The 12,428-nt window shown below is 37.0% G+C and overlaps 1 protein-coding gene across 7 annotated transcripts in view; it reads left to right on the top strand.

Moving 5' to 3' along the window:
- TBC1D5 (TBC1 domain family member 5) overlaps positions 1-12,428 on the top strand; it is a 328,963-nt gene that overhangs the window by 5,118 nt on the left and 311,417 nt on the right. For 2 of the 7 annotated variants that reach the window (XM_074838535.1, XM_074838525.1), the window contains exon 2: positions 5,546-5,615. The exons of the other annotated variants lie outside the window; for them this stretch is intronic. The gene's annotated coding sequence lies outside the window, so the exon portion shown is untranslated. The remainder of the gene's footprint in view (positions 1-5,545; positions 5,616-12,428) is intronic. 7 annotated transcript variants of the gene reach the window in all.

Raw genomic sequence — 12,428 nt, 5'->3', positions numbered from 1 at the left:
ATCTCTATCTGGCTAGGTAATCTGATCACGATCAGTAATTCTTAGACTATCCCCAATTTCCAGTCCAGTCAGTGATTTACTCATTCTAGCCGTTACAGTGGGATATGTGATAATTTCTCTGTGTTGGTTATGGTGAATGCTGTTAGAAAACTTGCTAATAATTTTTAAGACCTGATATTTTTTACTGTTGGCTGCTTAAGATCCTGAGATATTAGATTTCATTATTAAAGATTTCAGTTTGCCATTTTTCTTTCAGCACATTACAAATACAGGCTTACAAAAAAAATCCCAGTGTTCTCTAGTTTGAGCTGATGGTCTGTAACAGACCTCTGTTGTCACCACGTTCTGAGTGAGCTGTCTTACTTAACCCTTAGACCCACATATAGTCAGTATCCTTTGGTTCTGATCTAGTTTCTTGAAACCTGGATTGTGCCTGCTTGATAATAAGTGGTGGTTTTGTTTAATCTCTAGTTTTTACACAAATGTAATTTTGGCCTTTTTCCTGGTGGGAAGAAGTATAGCTGTGTCATGTGTCTTGAGAATAGACTTGAATTTCAAGAAGGTATGGAACTTGTTGAAAGTTTGAAAAAAATTTTTCTAGACCCGTAGAAGTGCATTTTTGGCATTTAGACTTCCCTCTGATGTTAGCATAAGAATTTTACCTGGCATCAGATGAATTGTCATCCGGGCCATTGTTTTGTGACTTACAGTGTTCAACAGCAGGTGTTTTAAAGGAAGTTACAAAAAAGTTCGCAATTGTGGAACAATTGTCATATTGTGGAGCTCCTCAAATTCTTGTCAGTTTATAAGAGTTTATGGTGCTGATCCCTAGTGTTCTTCAACCTAGTTTTTTTCTTGTTGATACGTGATTTTATATAGGTGGGCATTTTCATTATCCATGGATATATGTAATCTTTTGACAAATTTTACATGTTGTATTTATAATCTACATTCCCCCATCATCCTCAGCACTCTCTTCTGAATTGTTAAGAGTAGCTTAAAGCTCAGGAGTTACTCAAGCCGCTGATGATTAGTTCCTATCTGCTGTGCTTTAGCTGTGTCAACAAATTTGATTTGCCAGCATGCTGCCCATTTACTTATATTTTTTTAACGTCACTAATCTCACATGGTGTTGATGAATATGATTGTATTCTGGGTCCTGAAATTTTTCATTAACAGAGGTGGATGTGACCAGCGATTCCTGCATCCTGTAGGATGTAGATTTACACACTCTTCTTCCAACCTGTTTTTTTCCTCCTGTCATTGTTCACAGCAAGGCAACATCTCTATCTGGATGAAGATCTGTCTGTATTTTAATGATTGAAGCTTGACATGTTGCAGAGTTGAAAACTGTCGATTTGTTTTCTGATCTTCCCCAACAGATTCTCTTTCAAAATCAAGATTATTTTCTTAAACCCTGATTAGTTTTTCTGTCATCTCTGCATTTAAATGGTTTGTCAGTGTTCACACTGACCTTTCAGATGTAAGTTTGACCTCTGTTGGAAGTAGGGACTTTTAAGCCTGTAATGGTATGTTTCATGTTTATTTTGTAATCATTCTCATATCAGCATGCTTGCTACACTGTAAATCTGAGTAAGAGGATCCAGTGTCAAGGTGGTATTTTGATTTCTTGTACCTTCTTGACTGAACTTCATCTGGAGTATTAATGATTAACATTTAGTAGTTTTGTAGAGCCTTTCATCTATAAATGAAAATAGCATTAATGATTTTCAGTGAGAGGGAAGTGACTTATTCAAGGCCAAACTATAACGCAAGGGGGAAGCTCCAGTTAGAACCCAGATTTTATAATGTCCCATCACAGCTAGTACAAGAATACACTGTAAAATATTTAATAAATCGCACAATTTAAATGAGTTTGTTAAATGGGAGAAATGAAAAGTAATTTAGACATGTTAAATAGGAGACTATGTAAAAGAAATTTGAGAAGTAGAATGAAAAAGTAGATACAAGGATAATAATACTAATGCTTATGAGACAAATACAGGTAATCTTTTAGTATACTCTTACTGTAAATCTGCTAGGTTATTTGATAATTGTGCTGGGGAGGATAATGAGGTTATTAATTTCTTTAGTGAGAAGAGTGGCTCTCAGCTGATACTCATGCTTATTTCGCATGTCCTGCTTCCTATAAAACTTATCTGTACTTTCAGAGCAGTGGCTTGAACACCTGCAGCATGTACAGCCTGTTATTTCTATTGGATCCACATATTTAAAAAAATATGTGGGAGCCTTGCTTATCTTTCAGTTATTCATGAGTCAATAGCATAGTGTTTCCTCCTTTAGGCCTGACTCATTTTTAATTTACTTCATTTACACATATGCCTATGGTGCTAATAAATATACACAGTTTGGGGGAAGTTAATAAATTCAAATACATAACTGGGCAATTCTTTTATATATGTGTGTATTTTTTTTTTTTATAGACTGAATACTGAATCTGGTGCTGGTTGTGATGATACCTTTTAAAGTTTGTTATACCCCATAATCTTTATGTACAATGCATTAAGTAGTTGAGACTAACAGGCCAAAGATTTCACCTCCTTTGGTTTTCATTGTGGATTCACATTTATAAAACAAAACTATGCTTGTTGTGCGCTGGCAGTTTAACCCCTTCATGAAAATATGTAGCAGATAATATTGAAAACATTTTCTTTTGAAGTGTGCAGAAATCTGGACTCCTGTAAATTTAATTTTTGTGGCTGGATGAGAGAACAGCGGATGAGCGCAATTAGAGGAAAGTGCAACAAGCAGGAAGTTCCTGGCTTCCTGTAGTCAGAGGAAACTCGTGTCCCAGTCAGTGGAAAGGTTTCTTCTGAACGTATCAGTGGTATATGTTCATTGTTCATATAATCATTCAGTCAAAAGTCAGTGTCTTGAAAACTGAAAAAAAAAAAAAAAGGAATAAAAAAGCTAGCATTTTAGATTGCTGGAGTGTGTGTGTTACAGTTAGGACTTGGATTTTTTTTTTTTTTTTTCCAAATGCACTTCTCAAAGAAGTCAGCAAGTCAGAAGAAATGAGAACGTTTTATGAATGAGGGTAAACGTCACTTTTTTTGTTCGTGAATTTACTTCACAGTTTTCTGGGGAAGTACTTATGTCAGCATGAAATACCCTTTGAAATTTGATGTTGGGACTTCATGTATTACTTTAAACAAGTTCATTTTGGGCAGTTATTTCTACTTTGAAATTAAAAATTTGTTCCTATATAGCATTTCTGAAAAACCCAACCAGCTGAATTACCTTTTTCCCTACTCTGGCTAGGTGTAAGGCAGTATAAATATTTTACGTTTGCTTTAGTGTCCCTTTTTTACAAAGTTCCCTTTTGTAGTCAGGGTGGATTTCACCTAGTAGAAAACTATTTGGGTTTTTGGACTGTGCAGTGGTCCCACCTTTTATTTATTCTACTGCCCATGAGTCATGATTTGAAGATTGCTTGATTCGGGTGCAAGATGACAGTTGAGGCTCAACTGCAAGTCAGGGAATTGGAAAGAGGTTTAAGGGATAGACAAAATGAGATAAGTATAGAGCAGGATATACCTTCTCTATTTCTAACTAATTACCAACTGTTTGTGGCCCCTTTCATAGTATGAATTTTTCAGAACTGTATATGGACCCGAGCAGTTTCCTGGTTTTTTTTGTTTCCCACCTTTGATTACTGAAGGTGTTTGTTGATTTGACACATCTAGATAAAATGTCAAACTTCAGTTTGCAGACATGGAAAAGCTGCCCTGTCTTTTGTGTGTTTTGACTTTTGTCTTGAGCTTTGAGTACATTCGTAGGATGAAGTGGGAGGAATTCTGCACCTGAGAAGAAATGAAAACATGCATTGGAGAGATACAAGTTAATATTAATTTTTAATAACCATATCAGATGATGATGACAGACGTATACTTGGTGCAGTCATGCTGCCTCTACCCACAAATGCAGAATCCATTTATTGCAAGGTTCAGTCCTTATCAACTGAGTCGGGAGGAGCAAGGGACGGTAGCAGCTGCTGTCACTGGACATAGTTCCACTTTGATGTTGTGCACGACGGGGATGGATTGAAGTACAGATTTGGATTGAACAAGTGGCACTATCAGCTGTTGCAAATCCAGCTGAGATGCTGTGTTACTTTAAACGCATTCCTGTGCACTCTGCAGCCTCAGTGATTGGAGAAAGTCCTAGTTTGTTTTTAGTATGATACATGTTTTTGTTCTGGTCTTTAGGGATTTTAGATAGTGTCAAAGATCTTGTATGTTAGAAGAAAAGTATGTAGTTTTATCTGTAAGTCAGTATTCAAAACTGACATATGCCAGGAATTAGAGCATGTTGTTGCTGTTTCATAGCTGTTGGGTGAGACTAGATTTTTACATTAATTTACAGTAATAGTGTATGATCAGTCATGGGTATAATTTCCACTGTGAGTAATTTTATCTGAGAAGAGGGTAAATGTGGGCTGAGTGAACATCATTTTACTCCTTGTAACAGCTTACCCAGGTTGGGATAAAAGTATGTTGATAAACTTACTCTGTAATTTTTGTAGGTTGACTGGAGTACTTCATTTTCTAGAGCTGCTGTTGCTTATCAGTCCATAAGCATGTTAGACACCTCCTAATACAGCTGGTCAGTCTTTTGCCAGTGTTTCAAGGTAACTTTTGGTAAGACTCAGGGTAATCTCCCATTTTTTATTATGCTCAGGAGCTTCAGACTCACACCATCCCCTTCCAGAAGTAATGGATCAATCTAGCTCAAGCCATACAAGCTTGAGAAAGAAGAATGGCCAGATGCAAAGTTGGTGACTAGCGCTTAAACCAGTGGGTTTGAGGAGAGCCTTCACTATAAACCTTATTAACTGGCACTGAATAGCTTTTTTTTTTTTTTTTTTTTTTTTTTTTTGTAAATACCGAGCATTCTTTTAGATCCTTCTTAGTGGTTTCTATGCAGTCTCACTCTGCCCTAATGCTTGCAGCCCTGGACTTTTCTGAGCATGAAGGAACCTAGCATACTTCTGAGATTCCACCTTCTGGAAAAATGAAATAAAATCAAACACAACAAAACAGAACATGTGTCTTGAACCCTTGCTGGCCATTATTCTTTTTTGGTTTGTTTTTTTACAGTGCATGTCTCAACGGGTTTTTTTGTCTGATTTTTGTGCATGTCAGGCTCCTCTGCTTCTATGTTTTCAAGCTGTGAATAGGTCCAGCTGCAACAGAAATAATTGTAAGTTAGTGTTGGGGGTTAACCACAGTAGGCAGCTAAGCACCACAAAACTGCTCACTGGAAAAGAAATGTGGGCAAGGAGAAACAAATACACTACCAATAAAGATACAGTTTTAGATATTGAAGCAGATTGTGTTGGCTAACTGCATTTGTGGGAGTGATGGAAGACAGACTTACAAGGGTTTTTACTAAGGTTGTCTTTGATTATTGTTTTTACTAAGGTTGTCTTTGATTATTGTAAAATGGTATGCAATTATAAAGATGCAGACAAAATAAAATTGCTGATGAGAGGCTTGATCATTAAAGATGACTATCTTTACAGTTATTGAAGACTTTGGCAACCAATGAGATGATCATTTTAGAGGTTCCGCACTGCATGGATTGATTGGGAGGTGAGTTAAATTGCATGGGAAAGTGAGAATTTTAGATGTATAGGCAGGTTGACTCTTACACGTATAGGTCTTACTAAAAACAACAAGAACAACAACAAAGATTCAGATGAGATCTGAATATATTGGAAGATGACAGAGGAGCTGATGACGATCACCTCCTCATTTTGAACCTGAAATAGTGACAAATATGTATTTGCTACTGAGAGAGAAAAACTGGTCAAGGATTTCTCATTTTTCTCACTCAGTTTGCTTTTGAAAGAAAGGTATCTGTAGTAGTGCATTACATTAAACTGACACTTTTTCTGATGTGCTTGGTATACTGTCTGTACTTTCTCCTCTTAAAAAAAAAAAAGACTGAAGTTGCCAGCAAGTCTCTAAATTGTTAGTGTTGTATTTTAGCTAATGTTTCTTACTCACCCTGTTCAGACAACTTCTAAAATTATTATTCAGGTTAACTTCAGAGTAAGTGAAGGTTGGGTAGCAGTTTCATTTTTTCAATGTGAGAGAATTTATCTTTCAAAGTCCTGAGTTACAGTTTGCAATGATTTCATCATTGAAAAGTATCCTGAACTGACAGCAATAAATTAACTGCCATTTCACTTGAGGCTCATTCCTGTCTACAGTTAAGAATTTTGCCTGGTGAAATGTTATGGCCAAGCCAATTTTATTCTTGTTCATTTTGCTTAGTTTTGAAGGAAGCAAAACGAGTGTCACTTCCAGAATTCTGTTGTAACAGCTAGTAATGGGTGTCTCGTGATTCATTGCTATGTCTGTTTATAGCATCCACTGGATGCTATGGCTTTTCATGTAGTCCCTTCTGGTATGCTAACCTCTTCCCTGTAGCTTGAGATACATTTCTGTATTTTCACTATCTTTACAGAATGATTCAAAGTATTTTTACTACCATTTAACATTTGCCTTTTCTGAGGCAGAAGCTATGTTTTACTGTCAGTTCCTCTCAAAGTCTGTGCCACCATTATGATATATTGACTTGAAGACACAGGTAAAGGATGACAGACAGTGAAATGAAATTGAAATGCAAGCAGACTTTCTAATTGCATGTACATGTAAACAAATGGAAAAACATTTAACTGACATCTGTCATCTTGCATAGGTGAAAGACAGAGGGAGAAGCTCTCTTTTCCACACAGGACATTTGCTTTGATACCTTCTCACAGCTCTAGCTCTGCCATCCAGCCTCTTTAGTGTTTCTGAAGTGGACTGTCTTAGAGCCAGAGCTCAAAGTTCAACACCCTGCTGTAAGCTCTGTCATCTGCAACAGTTGGTCATGGATCATCTAACTGCACCAATCCTGCATCCATGGACATATATAAGTTACAATAGTTCTTGAAGGACTGGTTACTTTACTAAATACTGTGATGAAAGAAAAAAAAAACAAACCCCAAACTCCCTGTGTCCTCAGCTGACCTGATCTCTTGAGGAGAATTTGTACGTGACCTGTCTAATAGAAAAGATCTGGCATCGAGTCTGGAATAGCTGTCCCTTATTAGTGATCTAGATGCATGTTGATGATGGAATGGCAGAGATCTGTCTGCTCTATGTCTAGAGTGTGATGAGGTGATGACTGTGTGATGACTGTGTCAGTGATGAGGTGAGATTAAAGCTGTCCTTTTGTTTCCCGCTGCCCAATTAAACCTTCATTTGAAATGCCCTTCTGCAGAAATACGGTGTGGAGTGACTGGTAACCATGAGGGGTTGCTCGGTTTTTGCCTTCTTGTACACATTGTCAAATCCTGCCAAGTGACATTTGGCAGGGGATGTAAAAGGAAATGTCTGTCACCAGAAACAAGCAAATAAAAACCAACACTGTACCGAATGGGAATGGCTACATCTGAATTTAGTCCCAGTCTGTTGACTGGGAGCAATGGAAGTCTTAGGTAATGACCTCTACATTGCTTAGAACAATCAGCTTCATTTTGTTTGGCTGGATGTCCCCTGATGATGCTCTGCCCAAAGCTGAATTCTCTTTTTGCTTTGATTTTTCTCTTTACACATCAGATCCTCACACTTTTTAATGATCAGTAAGGCATGTATAAGGCCAATTGATAATGTATTACAGACTAAGGAAAACTGTTCTCATTCATTGATTGAAATACTTGTGCATGGTGTCACACATCTTTGACCGTTCAGCTGCGGTGGATCTTGACATACATGCTTGAGTCACCCAGTCTGTCTTGGTTATGACAGTTCATGAAATGCATTTCCAAGTAGCACCTGTTCTCTTAATTCTCTAATGAATTAAACAAAATAAAATTATTTGGGTTTTGTTTCTTTTTTACCATAGTAGGTACTGGGAGATTTTTAATGTTAGTGTAAAAGTTGCTGTGTATACATATAAGCATTTTAGAATTGTAATTGGATATATAAACCTTACATATATGCATGGTATTATAAGCAAATGATCTCTTTGCTTTCAATGAATCTTGATCCTAAAAAGGTATCTGAAGCATTCTGGACAGAGAACAGCTGTCATTCCTAGAACAGCATTAGAATGTGCATATGTGGGGAAAAAAGCTGGACAAAACTGTTCTGTGATAGCTCGCCACATGAGCTTTCTACCATGCTGTTAGCACTGCCTCAGTCCATCAGAGGTTTCCTGCAGTCCTACAGGTGGACCGCATTTACTGAAGTCTGCTTGTTAGGCATTGCTGTCCTCAGTGACTGATTTGTGGATAAAGACGGTATTATGGCAGCTGGTCTTGTATTACAGCTAGTGAAATGGTTCATTCTTAGACTTGGACTGTGAGAGCACAACAAAGCTTTGAAATATGCAGGAGTAAAAGTAAATTAGACTTGGATTTATTAAGAACTTTGTATCTTAGTTTTAGTTCTTCAGCTCACTCACTTGATCAGCTAGCTATATAGTCAGTGAATTGAGAATTTTTGTTTGAGGAATCTCTAGTCCAGGATGTGGAATAAAGGAGGGTGGCTGAGTAACTATGGCTTTCAATGGTGACCCAGACTAATAATTAAACGCACAACTGTGTTGGTAATCCTTGAGTGATATACTCTTCATGTTATCTTGTCATGTGACTGGAAGACAGAGGTGCAGCAGATTCCTTTTTAAGTTTTAGATTATGTGAAATTTGTATTGATAATGCACCTCTTTTGATCCTGAAGGTAATCCCTCATAATAAAAAATGTTAAAGAACTTTAGGATGCATTTTTCTAAGTTGATGTGTTTCGCATTAGTAAAAGTACAGAAGGTTGGGATCGGGTATAAAACTTAGATCGGCATTACCCCTGCTGTTTATGGTTGACTTGGCTTCATATTTAGATTTTGGGCTTTAACTGATTCATTAGTTAATCTATTTTCTTTTTTTAGTAAGTATTACTTGCATTGTGTGTGGAAATTTAAGATAGTGGGAAATTTAAGAAAGTGGGTATTAGTAACGGTAAGCACTCTGGATAGGTAGCCTATGCCATCTCTTTCTCGCAAGCATGATGGTTTCATGAAATTGGTTTACTGTGAAGTACTGCCTTACTGAAAACAGCTTACCTTACTGAACCTTACTGTACCTTACTGAAAACAGATTTAACAGTAGTATAGAGTTACTTCAACGCAGTTCATTTTTTAAACCTAGTTCATGTACAGCATATATTCTTTGGCTTTTTCTAGCATTTGAGAGGATTTCTGTTGTCTTGCTTTGCTGTTCTGAAGGCATTTGTGTCTGTTACAGAAATTAATTGATCTGACAAGGGTCAGAGGGAGTATCTGTTGGCTGCCCATATGTTTTTGCTGCATGTCAAACAATACGCTTGTTATTGGTATGAATTCTTATGTAAAATGGATACTAAAGTGCTGGTATGGCTAAGTGAAATAATGCATTACTTTCTGGATACTTGCTGATTAAACACTTAGTTTGTGAAGTCAAACGTTGAAGACCTGGACTTCAGGATGCTTAAGATTTGTTCCAGGAAAGAAAAATTGGTTCATACTTGTAAGTCCTGACTGAATTCACTGTTGACTTCAGTGATGGAAGGACCTGCAGCTAAACAAACTTGAACTGACCAATATAGTTATAATCAAGATAAATTTACTGGAGGTGAGAGGGTGTGCACCAATCGGTGAAGTTAAACTATTGTCTATCCATTGCTTCTGGCTCTGTTTCTAGTCATTAACTGTTTATTTCTGCTGTTACTCTTCTGTATTGTTTATGGCATCTGCAGTATGTTAACATTAGTTTACTCAGTATGAGTTAAAAATTTGTTTCAAATAAAGTCATACCTAAAATTAAAAAGTAGACATTGATGAATCTGATTTTTGATGAGTAGCAGCAGAAATTTATAAATATACTGTGAAATTACACTGGAAGATATATTGAAAGGGATTTAGTGAATGTAGGCTTTTGTTTAAATTAGAGCTGTTTGTGAAGTAAGGATGGGCAGAATTATGTAGGACCTCAGAGGTGATGCTGAGAATCAGGAGTTCAGGAAGGATGACTAAGGATAATTTCTGAACAGAAAATATGGTATTTTTAATTACATTTATTTGAATTAAGACTATGAAATAATGTGTCTTAAGGCTGTTAGTCTTTAAACGGGATGAATTTTAGATTCTGATCTGTGTCAGTTAAGTGTTTTATCTTGAAACCTTGTGGGTAGCAATCCAATTGCCATGTGACTAATAAAATATGAATACCTTGGAGTTTAGTCAGTGAACAGATTTGAACAATTGTTCAGATTTAGAAAGCAAAAGAAAAAAATATTGGTTAAAAGCTGTTTAAAACCTTAAAGTATGTGTTAATAAGAAGTCTTCGTGCTGAAATTTAGGTGAGAGAAGGAAAAATAAGATTAGTTGGAAAAAAACAGTCCTGTGGTTGTTTATGGACCTAGGTCATACACATTTGCGTTGCTAACATGTTTTTAGTGTGATTAAAAGTATCCAGAATTTATGACATCAAAAAATTCATTGTGTGGAAAAAACAAAAGGATTCCTTATTGTTGGCTGCGGTGTTATGTCTGGCTTTGAAGAAACTGACTTGTTTCACAGTTTCAGTCAAAGATCAACGCAATCATTTGAGCCTTGACTTTCTTTTCCAGCAGTCTGACAGAGCTGGCAGCATTTTCTTCTGTCATGCTTTTGTTGTTTAAGATCAACTCTTTGACTCACTGACACTGTAATAAGGAGTAAACAAGCCTTATTTCTTTGCGACAATTTGTAGTATGTTTCTAGTGGATTCTGAATTTAACAGTATTGGTTTAACAGTTGTTAAATCATGTAGCTGTAGTAAACTTCTTTACTAGTGGTAATAATTGTGTTGAGGAAATGAGTATCACAGCCCCATATGGAGGGGCTTATCTTCAGTCCTGATGGTATCAACTTCTGCCCTCCACTGCTATCTGTCTGCTTGCTTCAGAATGCTGTCTCCTCAGTTCTTCTGCATTTAACCACTCCTTTGTAGTCTCTGGATTTCAAATGTCCTGATTGGCGTTTTTTTCCCATTGATAAATGTGTTAGGTATTTCCAGGTCCACCTGTGCTTCTGATCAGCTACATGAATGAACGTTCTAATACATGGGGCTTAAAAATATATGTCTGTCTGAAAATAGGTACTCAAAAGGCTGTTAGTCTTTAAAGGGATGTTGCTGAGAAGCAGAGGTTTAAATTTCATGCAATTTCAGTGATTAGAGAAAGTGGTGTCCCTTAAAACCACCATAAGAATCAACATCTACGGATACTGATCCTATCTAGCAGGTATATAAACATCTGAAGCCTTCTGGATCTCTGATGTTAAAAGACAACAGGATGTTGTGTCTTAAAGAACCTTTAATGAAAATAAGTTTAAAAAAAGAGAAGATTAATGAATTCAAGATTGCATTGAGGTTTTTTAAAAATTTCTATTCTGTGTTCTACCCAAACAAATGTTATCTTCATTTACTTCTCAGTGGTCGGTGTCTATTCACTGTGCAGTTTATTGTTCATTGATGACATTTTCAGCAGGCCTGAAAGTTACGATAATTAGGTAACAAAAGTTAAAGTTATGCTGGCATAATTATTTGAGGAAATTTGCCTCCTGTATTCCAAATTCCATATGAGGTAAACTGAAGAATTATTTCCATGATTTTTCCATACTTCCACACAGTCCATTAATGTTGAAATCTGTCAGTAACAAGTGAAACTATGTAATCAGAATAGAGAACAGGTTACTGCTTATTTACCTAGAAAATAATGAAGATTGGGTAATTCTGAATACCCTTCACTGGGGTTTTGTTGTAAAGTTTTAGGTAAGAAAGTAATCTCTTTAGGATAAGGAAAAGATAAACCTTCCATGCATCCCAAGGTTAATATATTGGAGTTGTTCTTTGGAAAATCATCAGTGCATGTTCTTTGATTTGAGGTTCTGTGAACAATTCCATGCAGACATAAGTTTTCCACTCGGTGAATAAAAAGACCAGGAAGGGAAAAAAATCTCAGATGGTTTGGAAACACTAAGTCAACAAAACTCTTGCATGATGGAATGGTGGTGCCATTGCCACCACTTTATTTTTTTGGCTACTACCTCAGTTGCTGGAGCACTCCCATCGGTCATGGGAGATGATGTTTAATAAACTTGGGCCACAACAACCCCAGCAGCACTACAGGCTTGGGGAGGAGTGGCTGGAGAGCTGCCAGTCAGAGAGGGACCTGGGGGTGTTGATTGACAGCCGGCTGAACATGAGCCAGCAGTGTGCCCAGGTGGCCAAGAAGGCCAATGGTATCCTGGCTTGTATCAGAAATAGCGTGGCCAGCAGGGACAGGGAAGTGATCTTACCCCTGTACTCGGCACTGGTGAGGCCGCACCTCGATTAC

The sequence above is a fragment of the Strix aluco genome, chromosome 1 (assembly GCF_031877795.1).
Source record: "Strix aluco isolate bStrAlu1 chromosome 1, bStrAlu1.hap1, whole genome shotgun sequence".
Taxonomy (NCBI): Eukaryota; Metazoa; Chordata; class Aves; order Strigiformes; family Strigidae; genus Strix; species Strix aluco.
This window is presented reverse-complemented; position numbering and strand designations above follow the sequence as displayed.